Genomic DNA, 13,286 nt, shown 5'->3' on the forward strand with positions numbered 1-13,286 from the left:
TTGCCTCAAATACTTCCGCAGTGTGTCTGTTGTCGCCCAAACACTTCATTTCCAACACAGCCTGCTGACGCTTACCACTCGCTGTTCCATAATGTGACACCTCGTGTGCAACACTGGCAGCTACGGATGGAGTGGACGGGCGACTGCTCTCCATGGACCAGCTTTCGCTTCTGGAGGAGGAGGAGGAGGAGGGGTGTCGAACGCCTACTGCCAACTGTTTCCTAGACCGTGGGCTAGGCAGAACTGTCCCACTATGCCTGTCCCCTGTGGACCCTGCATCGACCACATTAACCCAGTGCGCCGTGCTGAACACGTAACGTCCCTGGCCATGCCTACTGGTCCATGCATCTGTTGTGAGGTGCACCTTTCTACTGACTGATTGCCTGAGTGCATGGACAATGCGGTCTTTGACATGCTGGTGGAGGTCTGGGATGGCTTTTCTCGCAAAGAAGTGTCGACTGGGTAGGTCATAGCATGGTACTGCATAGGCCATCAGGGCTTTGAAAGCTTTGCTTTCAATCAACCAGTAGGGCATCATCTCTAACGAGATTAGTCTAGCAATGTGGGCGTTCAAACCCTGTGTACGCGGATGAGAGGATGAGTACTTCCTTTACCTAACGAGAGTCTCTTGTAGGGTGAGCTGGACTGGAGAGCTGCATATGGTGGAACTAGCGGGGGTGGTGGTGGACATGGCAGATTGAGAGAGGGTTGGTGATGATATTTTTGATGTTGGCCTACATACAGTGTTTTCTACCAAGAACCTTGTGATTCCCTGACTGCTTTGGCCTTGCGACGATACCTCCACATTTGCTGTTGGTGGTGTCCTAACCTGTGGGCTTACAGTGAGGGAAGCAATGTAGCGTTGCTGACTACCTTCATTCTGAGCGGGTGCACCAACGGTATGGGATGTTTGGTAGTTAGTCCAGGCTTGCAAGTGCATGCTGGTTAAATGTCTATGTATGCACGTTGTATTTAAATTTTGGACATTCTTTCCTGGCACGGTATGTGTAAAGAGCTCCATGGAGTAAACTGTAGTGTTGCCTGCCGCATCCTTCACTTTTGCTTTGGGTGAAGGACACAAGGAAGCGACTTGTTCCTGACCGGGAGCATCCACTGACGACTTGCTGCTTTTATATTTCGAACTTTCTGAAGAGGAGGCGAAAGAGCTAGAGGCTGAGTCAGCAAGGAAAGCCCAAACTTTTTCCTCCTGCTCCGGCTTTAAATGCGGTTTTCCTACTCCCAGATAAGGGAGCCTCCGAGGTCTTGTGTAGTCAGACGATGACGCTGGCTCAACACCTCCAGCCTTAGGTGTCATTTTGCTTTTCCCACTACCACCAGATGCTCCACCACCACCACCACCATCAGTACCAGCTGGCAACGACTGCCCACGGCCTCTTCCACCAGACTTCCTCATTTTTTGGGAAAATCGAACCAAAATAACAACCGTTATATGGTACTGTTAAACAAGGTAGAGGTTAATTCGTTAGCTGCTGCTCTATTTAACTCCACTTAGATCTTTGCTCCAGGCCACCTGTCAATGTTCCAGTATTGGTCTAGTTCACTCCTGGATCGTTCTTGTGACCTGTCTTCCCATCAGAAGCTAAGTTCCAGCTTGTATTTCTTTGGTTTGCTATTTTTCTGTCCAGCTTGCTATTTAATTTGTTGTCTTGTTTGCTGGAAGCTCTGGGACACAGAGGGAGCGCCTCCGCACCGTGAGTCGGTGCGGAGGGTCTTTTTGCGCCCTCTGCGTGGTCTTTTGTAGGTTTTTGTGCTGACCGCAAAGTAACCTTTCCTATCCTCGGTCTGTTCAGTAAGTCGGGCCTCACTTTGCTAAATCTATTTCATCTCTGTGTTTGTATTTTCATCTTTACTCACAGTCATTATATGTGGGGGGCTGCCTTTTCCTTTGGGGAATTTCTCTGAGGCAAGGTAGGCTTTATTTTTCTATCTTCAGGGCTAGCTAGTTTCTTAGGCTGTGCCGAGTTGCATAGGGAGCGTTAAGCGCAATCCACGGCTATTTCTAGTGTGTTTGATAGGTTTAGGGATTGCGGTCAGCAGAGTTCCCACGTCCCAGAGCTCGTTCTTGTTATCAGTAATTATCAGATCTTTCCGTGTGCTCTTAACCACCAGGTCCATTATTGTCCTGACCACCAGGTCATAACAGGTCTGAGTCAATGTACCAGCAGACTCATCTAGCAGTGGCTGGCCAATGGGCAGGATGAGGTGGAAACACAGATATAGGCCCAAATAATAAAGTAGGCTAAATGCAGTTCAAAAGTGGTAACAGGACTAAACAGGCAGCATTGCTTTGTTCAGTGGAGGACAACTGTAATGAGTGGCAGACACAGTTAGTAGGCCCAAGTAATAAAATGGGCCAAATGCAGTTCAAAATTGGTAACAGGAGTAAACAGGCGGCTCAGCTTTGCTCAGTGGAGGAGAAAAGCAAGGAGCGGCAGACACCGTTAGTAGGCCCAACCAAACAAGTAGGCCAAATGCAGTTTAATATCTGAAACAGGATGAAAATTGAGGCTCAGCTTTGTTCAGTGGAGGAGAAAAGCAAGGAGTGGCAGACACCGTTAGTAGGCCCAACCAAACAAGTAGGCCAAATGCAGTTTAATATCTGAAACAGGATGAAAATTGAGGCTCAGCTTTCTTCAGTGGAGGAGAAAAGCAAGGAGCGGCAGACACCGTTAGTAGGCCCAACCAAACAAGTAGGCCAAATGTAGTTTAATATCTGAAACAGGATGAAAATTGAGGCTCAGATTTGTACAGTGGAGGAGAACAATAAGCAGCGGCAGACACCGTTAGTAGGCCCAACAAACAAGTAGGCCAAATGCAGTTTAATATCCAAAACAGGATGAAAATTGAGGCTCAGCTTTGTTCAGTGGAGGACAACTGTAATGGGAGGCAGACACAGTTAGTAGGCCTAAATAAGTAAGTAGGCTAAATGCAGTTCAAAACTGGTAACTGGAGTACACAGGCGGCATAGCTTTGTTCAATGGAGGACAGCTGTAATGAGTGGCGCAGACAGACTTAGTAGGCCTAAAATAAAAAAGTAGGCTCAAAGCACTTCAAAATTGGTAACAGGAGTAAATAGGTGGCTTAGCTTTGTTTAATGGGGGACAGCTGTAATGAGTGGCGCAGACAGACTTAGTAGGCCTAAAATAAAAAAGTAGGCTAAAACCAGTTCAAAATTGGTAACAGGACTAAACAGGCGGCATAGCTTTGTTCAGTGGAGGACAACTGTAATGAGTGGCGCAGACACAGTTAGTAGGCCCAAATAATAAAGTAGGCTAAATGCAGTTAAAATTGGTAACAGGACTAACCAGGCGGCATAGCTAGGTTCTGGGGTGGGCTCCTCTGCTGAGTAGTAGACAGTGGTAGTAGGCGTAGGCGCAAAGTATTAACTGGTCTAAATGGAGGCCAGGGCCCCTGTATATTGTAACTATCATCTATCATTTCAACAAATTTGTATTGGCAGTGCCATTGAAGGATTTAACAGCACAGACCACACAGTGGTGGAGCAGGGAGAGGTAAGTATTGCAAGTGGTAGAGCACTGTTCGAGCTGGGGGGGAACACTCTCTCGTGGGCGGTGGTACTGGCACAGGGCCCCTCATATTACGACAGTGTGTCTGACGTTGAGTGTGCACCACCACCGTCAGAGACACTTCATTGTACTATGAGGGACCCTGTGCCAGTGCCGTCACCCAAAAGTGGGCACACCCACCTGTCCAGGCAAACGGCACTCGCACGGGTGCTTGCGCCAAGTGGTGACCATGGCCCTGTGGGGGGAGTCAGACCATTTAGGGAGGTATAAAAATGGCCAATGGTGGACATTCAACAGCTGCAAATGGAGGAATTGGAGCAGTCAGTAAGAGGAGGCCAAAAGTAAGACATTTTTCAGGCAAGCTACGTGTCAGCAAAATAATTTGAAATCCATGATTGGTTCATTTTAATGAAGGTTAGATCATCAACATTTCGGGTAGCCAGACGAGTCCTTTTTTCGGTCAGTATTGAACCAGCAGCACTGAAGACTCTTTCTGATAGCACACTAGCAGCTGGGCAAGCGAGCTCCTGTAATGCATATTCTGCCAATTCAGGCCAGGTGTCTATTTTTGATGCCCAATAATCATGGGGAATGATCTGTGAGGGAGAACATTGATAAGGGAGGGAAAATAGCTGGTAACCATACTGGACAAATGCTGTCTCCTGTCACTTTGAATCGATGCAGCTGTACCTGTTGTGTCTGCGGTCATTGGAAATCACTCCACAACCTGGTCAAAAAACCCCTCTGTCCAACGCCACTTCGGCTTTGTGCACCTCTAACACCTCTGCCATGTTGCCCCCTACAGCTCATGTGAGAACCATCACCGCCACTGTGTGCTGGGAATGCCTGAACCAACGGTCTACAAGAGTTGGTTGTTTGGTAGCCAATATTTGCTCAAGGTCCTCATGTGGCATGATATTTTGTAATTTCCCTTTATATCGTGGATCCAGGAGGCAGGCCAACCAGTAATCGTCATCGGTCATCATTTTTATAATGCGGGGGTCCCTTTTTAGGATACGCAAGGCATAATCAGCCATGTGGGCCTATGTTCCAGGTGTCAATTCATTGCTTGTGCTGGGTTGAGGAGTACTATCTTGCAAATCAACATCACTTGTCTCTCGCAAAAACCCTGTACCTGACCTTGCAACGCCACCAGTTTCTATTGCCCCCTGAGAAGCATCCTCCTCCCATAAATATTCATCCCCATCATCCTCCTCCTCCTCCTCCTCCTCTTCGTCCGGCACCTCGTCCAGGAGAGTTCCCTGAGCAGACAATGGCTGACTGTCATCAAGGCTTCCATCCTCCTTGGCCGCAGACGCCTGCTACTTAATGTGCGTCAAACTTTGCATCAGCAGACGCATTAGTGGGATGCTCATGCTTATGATGGCGTCGTCTGCACTTACCAGCCGTGTGCATTCCTCAAAACACTGAAGGACTTGACAGAGGTCTTGTAGCTTCGACCACTGCACACCAGACAACTCCACGTCTGCCATCCAACTGCCTGCCCGTGTATGTGTATCCTCTACTACAGCACGCCTCTGTTCGCACAGCCTCTGAAGCATGTGCAGTTCCACCTTGTTTCAACGTCGATTATTAGGCGATGCCGGGGAAACTTCAGCGATAGCTGATGGTTCAGCATACGGCTGGAGTGTACGGGCGAACGGCGGATGTGCGAGCAAAGTCTTCGCACCTTCAGGAGCAGGGCTGGTAACCCCGGACAATTTTTCAGGAAGCATTGCACCACCAGGTTCAAGGTGTGAGCCAGGCAAGGAATGTGTTTCAGTTCTGAAATGGCTATGGCAGCCATAAAATTCCTTCCGTTATCACTGACTACCTTGCCTGCCTCAAGATGTACACTGCCCAGCCATGACTGAGTTTCTTGCCTCAAATACTTCCGCAGTGTGTCTGTTGTCGCCCAAACACTTCATTTCCAACACAGCCTGCTGACGCTTACCACTAGCTGTTCCATAATGTGACACCTCGTGTGCAACACTGGCAGCTACGGATGGAGTGTACGGGCGACTGCTCTCCGTGGACCAGCTTTCGCTTCTGGAGGAGGAGGAGGGGTGTCGAACGCCTACTGCCAACTGTTTCCTAGACCGTGGGCTAGGCAGAACTGTCCAACTATGCCTGTCCCCTGTGGACCCTGCATCGACCACATTAACCCAGTGCGCCGTGCTGGACACGTAACGTCCCTGGCCATGCCTACTGGTCCATGCATCTGTTGTGAGGTGCACCTTTCTACTGACTGATTGCCTGAGTGCATGGACAATGCGGTCTTTGACATGCTGGTGGAGGGCTGGGATGGCTTTTCTCGCAAAGAAGTGTCGACTGGGTAGGTCATAACATGGTACTGCGTAGGCCATCAGGGCTTTGAAAGCTTTGCTTTCAATCAACCGGTAGGGCATCATCTCTAACGAGATTAGTCTAGCAATGTGGGCGTTCAAACCCTGTGTACGCGGATGAGAGGATGAGTACTTCCTTTACCTAACGAGAGTCTCTTGTAGGGTGAGCTGGACTGGAGAGCTGCATATGGTGGAACTAGCGGGGGTGGTGGTGGACATGGCAGATTGAGAGAGGGTTGGTGATGATATTTTTGATGTTGGCCTACATACAGTGTTTTCTACCAAGAACCTTGTGATTCCCTGACTGCTTTGGCCTTGCGACGATACCTCCACATTTGCTGTTGGTGGTGTCCTAACCTGTGGGCTTACAGTGAGGGAAGCAATGTAGCGTTGCTGACTACCTTCATTCTGAGCGGGTGCACCAACGGTATGGGATGTTTGGTAGTTAGTCCAGGCTTGCAAGTGCATGCTGGTTAAATGCCTATGTATGCACGTTGTATTTAAATTTTGGACATTCTTCCCTGGCACGGTATGTGTAAAGAGCTCCATGGAGTAAACTGTAGTGTTGCCTGCCGCATCCTTCACTTTTGCTTTGGGTGAAGGACACAAGGAAGCGACTTGTTCCTGACCGGGAGCATCCACTGACGACTTGCTGCTTTTATATTTCGAACTTTCTGAAGAGGAGGCGAAAGAGCTAGAGGCTGAGTCAGCAAGGAAAGCCCAAACTTTTTCCTCCTGCTCCGGCTTTAAATGCGGTTTTCCTACTCCCAGATAAGGGAGCCTCCGAGGTCTTGTGTAGTCAGACGATGACGCTGGCTCAACACCTCCAGCCTTAGGTGTCATTTTGCTTTTCCCACTACCACCAGATGCTCCACCACCACCACCACCATCAGTACCAGCTGGCAACGACTGCCCACGGCCTCTTCCACCAGACTTCCTCATTTTTTGGGAAAATCGAACCAAAATAACAACCGTTATATGGTACTGTTAAACAAGGTAGAAGGTGTATATAAACTTGTTGGCAATTTAAATCTCCCTTTTTTGAGGGGGAGACTGCAGCAAAAAACAGGCCCTGTGTATTACACTACATAATGTAAGTGGCAGAACGTGGCTGGCAGATATACGACAAACAGAACTGATGTATAGAAACTTGTTGTCAATTTAAATCTCCCTTTTTTGGGGGGGAGACTGCAGCAAAAAACAGGCCCTGTGAAATACACTACACAATGTAAGTGGCAGAACGTGGCTGGCATATGTTATGAACTGGTGGTTTAGGAGCAACATGGGACGAGCTCTGAAGGGGGTGGCACCTGTACTGACTGCAGTTCCTAAGCTTAACACAACACTAGAAGTAGCCGTGGAATGTTCCTGTCACTCCCTAGACATCTCGTCACAGCCGGAGAACTAACTACCCCTAAAGATAGAAACAGGAAAGCTATCTTGCCTCAGAGAAAATCCCCAAAGGATAGACAGCCCCCCACAAATAATGACTGTGAGTGGAGAGGGAAATGACATATGTAGAATGAAACCAAGATGTAGCAAAAGGAGGCCAGTCTAGCTAGATAGATAGAACAGGACAGAATACTGTGCGGTCAGTATAAAAAACTAGAAAAATCCACCACAGAGTTTACAAAAATCTCCACACCTGACTAAAGGTGTGGAGGGTAAATCTGCTTCCCAGAGCTTCCAGCTTAACTGAATAAATCCATACTGACAAGCTGGACAAAAAAAAAACATAGAATGTACAGAACAATTAAGTCCATAGCATGTGGACAGAAAAGAGCAAAGCAAGGACTTATCTTGCTGAACAGGTCAGGATATCAGGGAAATCCAAGCAGAGATGTGAATCCAACCAGGAACCATTGACAAGTGGCACTGGCTGAAGGAAAGAGCCAGGCATAAATAGCCGAGCAGAAAGACAATCAGTGGAAGCAGCTGCAGACTGCTAAATCCAAGGAGCAGCCATTCCACTTAAAACCACCGGAGGGAGCCCAAGAGCGGAATTTACAACAGGCAGATATATGACAAACAGAACTGACGTATAGAAACTTGTTGGGAATTTAAATCTCCCTTTTTTGGGGGGGAGACTGCAGCAAAAAACAGGCCCTGTGAATCACACTACACAATGTAAGTGGCACAACGTGGCTGGCAGATATACAACAAACAGAACTGACGTATAGAAACTTGTTGTCAATTTAAATCTCCCTTTTTTGGGGGGGAGACTGCAGCAAAAAACAGGCCCTGTGTATTACACTACACAATGTAAGTGGCAGAACGTGGCTGGCAGATATACGACAAACAGAACTGACATATAGAAACTTATTGGCAATTTAAATCTCCCTTTTTTGGGGGGGAGACTGCAGCAAAAAACAGGCCCTGTGTATTACACTATACAATGTAAGTGGCAGAACGTGGCTGGCAGATATATCAAAAAATACAAGGGCTGTAGTACAATTTCAATCTCCCTACAATGATCAAAGGACAAGTATGGCAGCAATAAAAAGGACTGCTGCACACAAAACTGTGGACAAAGAAACAAAAGAACTGTGCAGAAAGGAGCAACAGGAGTTTTGCTTTTAAAAAAAGCAGTTGGTTTGCACAGCGACGTACAAACAGCAATGCAGCTATCAGGGAGCCTTATAGGGCAGCCTAATAAGCTACAGCGCTGATGCACAAAAAAAAACTCCACTGTCCCTGCAAAGAAAAGGTGATGTTGGACAGTGGAAATCGCTACAGCACAAGCAGTTTCGTGGTTAATCTTCCCTCCATAACTATATCCCTTCTTCTGATGAAGCTGCAGCAACCTCTCCCTATACTAAGATCGGCAGAAGTAAGATGGCGGCCGGCGTGCATGCCCCTTTATAGCCCCTGTGACACCGCAGAAAGCAAGCCAATCACTGTCATGCTCTTCTTTAAGATGGTGGGGACCGAGACCTATGTCATCACGCTGCCCACACTCTGCGTCCTCCTTCATTGGATGAGAAATGGCTCTGAAAGCGTCATACGAAACGCGACTTTGGCGTGAAGATCGCCGACCTCATGGCCGATCCCACACTAGGATCGTGTCGGGTTTCACGAAACCTGACTTTGCCAAAAGTCGGCGATTTTTGAAATTGTCCGATCCGGTTCGCTCATCCCTAGTCATCAGCGCTCACCATCTTGTTGCAGTACTCAAAGTTTTGAAGAACCTCAGAAATGTTATTGATCCACACCCACTCAGCAGTTGTTATGTGTGGGGGATGAGTGTTACTCTGATGGGCATTGAGAAGCTGGAATTCAGACAATGCTCTCTCCTGCTTAATACAGTGCCTTGCGAAAGTATTTGGCCCCCTTGAACTTTTCAACCTTTTCCCACATATCATGCCTCAAAAATAAAGATACCAAATGTAAATGTTTGGTGAAGAATCAACAACAAGTGGAACACAATTGTGAAGTTGAACGAAATTTATTGGTTATTTTAAATTTTTGTGGAAATTAAAAAACTGAAAAGTGGGTTGTGCAATATTATTCGGCCCCTTTAACGTAATATTTTGTTGCACCACCTTTTGCTGCGATTACTGCTGCAAGTCGCTTGGGGTATGTGTCTATCAGTTTTGTACATCGAGAGACTGAAATTCTTGCCCATTCTTGCTTAGCAAACAGCTCGAGTTCAGTGAGGTTTGATGGAGATCGTTTGTGAACGGCAGATTTCAGCTCTTTCCACAGATTCTCGATTGGACTGAGGTCTGGACTTTGACTTGGTCATTCTAACACCTGGATACATTGATTTGTGAACCATTCAATTGAAGATTTTGCTTTATGTTTGGGATCATTGTCTTGTTGGAAGACAAATCTACATCCCAGTCTCAGGTCTTTTGCAGACTCCAACAGGTTTTCTTCAAGAATGGTCCTGTATTTGGCTCTATCCATCTTCCCATCAATTTTAACCATATTCCCTGTCCCTGCTGAAGAAAAGCAGGAACAAACCATGATGCTGCCACCACCATGCTTGACAGTGGGGATGGTGTGTTCAGGGTGATGAGCTGTGTTGCCTTTACGCCAAACATATCGTTTGGCATTGTTGCCAAAAAGTTTGATTTTGGTTTCATCTGACCAGAGCAACTTCTTCCACATGTGTGGTGTGTCTCCCAGGTGGCTTGTTGCAAACTATAAACAACACTTTTTATGGATATCTTTGAGTAATGGCTTTCTTCTTGCCACTCTTCCATAAAGGCCAGATTTGTGCAGTGTACGACTGATTGTTGTCCTATGGACTGACTGTCCCACCTCAGCTGTAGATCTCTGCAGTTCATCCAGAGTGATAATGGGCCTCTTGGCTACATCTCTGATCAGTCTTCTCCTTGTTTGAGATGAAAGTTTAGAGGGATGGCCGGGTCTTGGTAGATTTGCAGTGGTGTGATACTCATTCCATTTCAATATGATCGTTTGCACAGTGCTCCTTGAGATGTTTAAAGTTTTGGAAATCATTTTTTATCCAAATCCAGCTTTAAACTTCTCTACAACAGTATCATGGACCTGCCTGTTGTGTTCCTTGGTCTTCATGATGCTCTCTGTGCTTCAAACAGAACCCTGAGACTATCACAGAGCAGGTGCATTTATACAGAGACTTGATTACATACAGGTGGATTATATTTATCATCATTAGGCATTTAGGACAACATTGGATCATTCAGAGATCCACAATGAACTTCTGGAGTGAGTTTGCTGCACTGAAAGTAAAGGGGCCGAATAATATTGCACGCCCCACTTTTCAGTTTTTGAATTTCCACAAAAATTTAAAATAACCAATAAATTTCATTCAACTTCACAATTGTGTTCCACTTGTTGTTGATTCTTCACCAAAAATTTACATTTGGTAACTTTATATTTGAAGCATGATATGTGGGAAAAGGTTGAAAAGTTCAAGGGGGCCGAATACTTTCGCATGGCACTGTAAGCCTTGCCAACATATGATCCGCCTACCACCTCAACACATTTATCTAACTATCCCTGTGTTGCCCATTCAAAATTTTCTTCATAACCAGGATCCTTGTATCTTGTTTTCACACGCTTTATGCATTTAATAACCCTCTGTGTCTGTACTTTTACACATACTGGTTGGTAACCAGTTCATGCAGCATTACATTAACATCTGATTTCTTACATTATTGCTGGTCAGAACAATGAAATTTGTTACCATCCACCTTGCCTGTCTCCCCTATTTCCTCATAGATTGTAAGCTTGTGAGCAGGGCCCTCATTCCTCTTGGTATCTGTTGTTTATGTGATTATTGTTATTCTGTAATGCCTTTTACTGTCTGTACAAGTCCCCTCTAAAATGTAAAGTGCTGCGAAATTTGTTGGCGCTATAGAAATAAAATTATTATTTATTGTTATTATTATCATTATTAGTAAAGGTCGAATTATAGCATGTGGGCAGGTCACAAATCAGTCGGTGATGAGGCAAATTAATGAGCTGCTGCACCAAAGCTAGTTCGCTGAAAGCGTGAGATGACTTTTGGAAATGTGAGCTGACACGCCGTACCTTGGCAAGTAGGTCTGGCAAGTCAGGGTATCTTTTTAAAAATGCTGTACAAACAAGTTCAGCATGTGGGCCATGCATGAAACATGTTTACCAGCTTGCCGAGCTTTAAAGCCGCCACCAAGTTACACCCATTATCACACACAACCAAACCTGGTTGAAGGTTCAGCGGGGAGAACCACTGATCAGTCTGTTATTTTATCACCTTCAACAGCTTGGCTGCATTGTGAGCTTTATCAGATTAGCTTCAGCAGAGCATGATGCCACTTTGCCAAGGCAGTACTGCAGACCTCCCAGCTGGGGAGTGATCGGGAGGCTACTTTCAGGGAGGAGGAGGAGAGACAGGAACTCTAATATGAGGAGACTGAAACCCTGATGGAAGTTAGGACCGCTTTTCTTGGTGTGGGTAAGATATGTGATATCCCAGTCTCTGGCTTTGTACCAGACTCCATCAGGTTTGGCCTGTGTGCAATAAGGGAAATGTAACATCTCTGTCCACAAGAACTTGTCCACGTGTCTGTGGTAAAGTAGACCTTCCCTGTGACTGCGTTAGCCAGAGCATGGCTGATATTGTGTAACACGTGCTTATGTAACACAGCGGCACAGCGGGAAATATAGTGTCGGATGGTAATTGAGTACTGTGGGGCTGCCACCTCCAAAAGGTCACAGAAAGACACAGTTCCCACAAGTCGAAATGTCAACGTTTCCAGGGCTACCACTCTGATTATGTGGGTGTTTAACGTTTTGGCCTGTGGATGGGTCGATATTTCTTCTGTTAAACGTCTGGGGCAGAGACAAGTGAATGCCGTGCTGGGACAATGATGGACGTGATTGCTGACTTTTGTGTCTGTGGAACTGCAGGTTGTGGGCAGGAGACATGGGCACCTGCTTCATGGACAGCAGATTGGGAAGGCTGTAACACAGGGGAAGGGGCAGTGGTTTCACCATCTAACAAAGATTTTATACCTTGGCGTTCTGACCACCTACTGGGGTGCTTGGCTGCCATGTGCTTTTGCATTCTGGTGCTGCTCAGGTTGGCAGTGTTCTTGCCTCTTCTTAGTATAGCTTGGCAGATGATACAAATTACAGTTGTTTTGTCTGAAAGAATTTCAGAAAAAACAGCCATACAGGGAACATCGCACCCTTGACCTGTTATCTAGTCGAGTGGGGGAATCTGTGGAACAGTTGACCGAGTTCTCCCTTTGTTCAAACCACTACCTCTTCTTGAATGTTTTCTTGCCATGGATCCATCCCTCTCTGCACTGCTGTGCTTGCCAGGCGTGCCACCATACCAGGGTGGATCAGTGGCCTCATCATCGACCACATTGTCTTCCAAATCCTCAATTTGATCCTCCTTCTGAGCTGCGATTTGAGGCTGACCTGATGTCAACTGTTCCTCATGATTATCCTCCACCTCTTCATACATCAATTGACTTTCCCCAACGTGTTTTTCTCCTGGCCATGGGTGCTCAGCTGTTTGGGCATCACTGCACTCCACCTCCTCATGACCCTCTTTAATGGGGCACACTAAGATGCCTGACAAATTACTAGGGAACGTAAACAGTTCCTCAGACTGGCCTGTGTTGGGGTCATATGTCTTTTGGGACTCTTGATGGTGGGAAGAAGGAGGACCAGGTTGAAGATTCATTTAAAAAAACTGACCGTCACATCCAAACATAGACTAAGTGTGAACAGGTGCTGAACCTAGAGTCACCAACTCATATACAGTCAAGTAAATAAGGCAGCACACTGCAGCGCTGAAACATGCAAATGAAAACATGAACACATGAAGCACGAAAATTGAACTGGGATTACTGCACTAGAAAAATGAAAAATGAGAGCGTTTAGCGCTTAAAAATGGCCAATTTTATGT

This window comes from Ranitomeya imitator, chromosome 1 (assembly GCF_032444005.1).
Source record: "Ranitomeya imitator isolate aRanImi1 chromosome 1, aRanImi1.pri, whole genome shotgun sequence".
NCBI classification, from domain to species: Eukaryota; Metazoa; Chordata; class Amphibia; order Anura; family Dendrobatidae; genus Ranitomeya; species Ranitomeya imitator.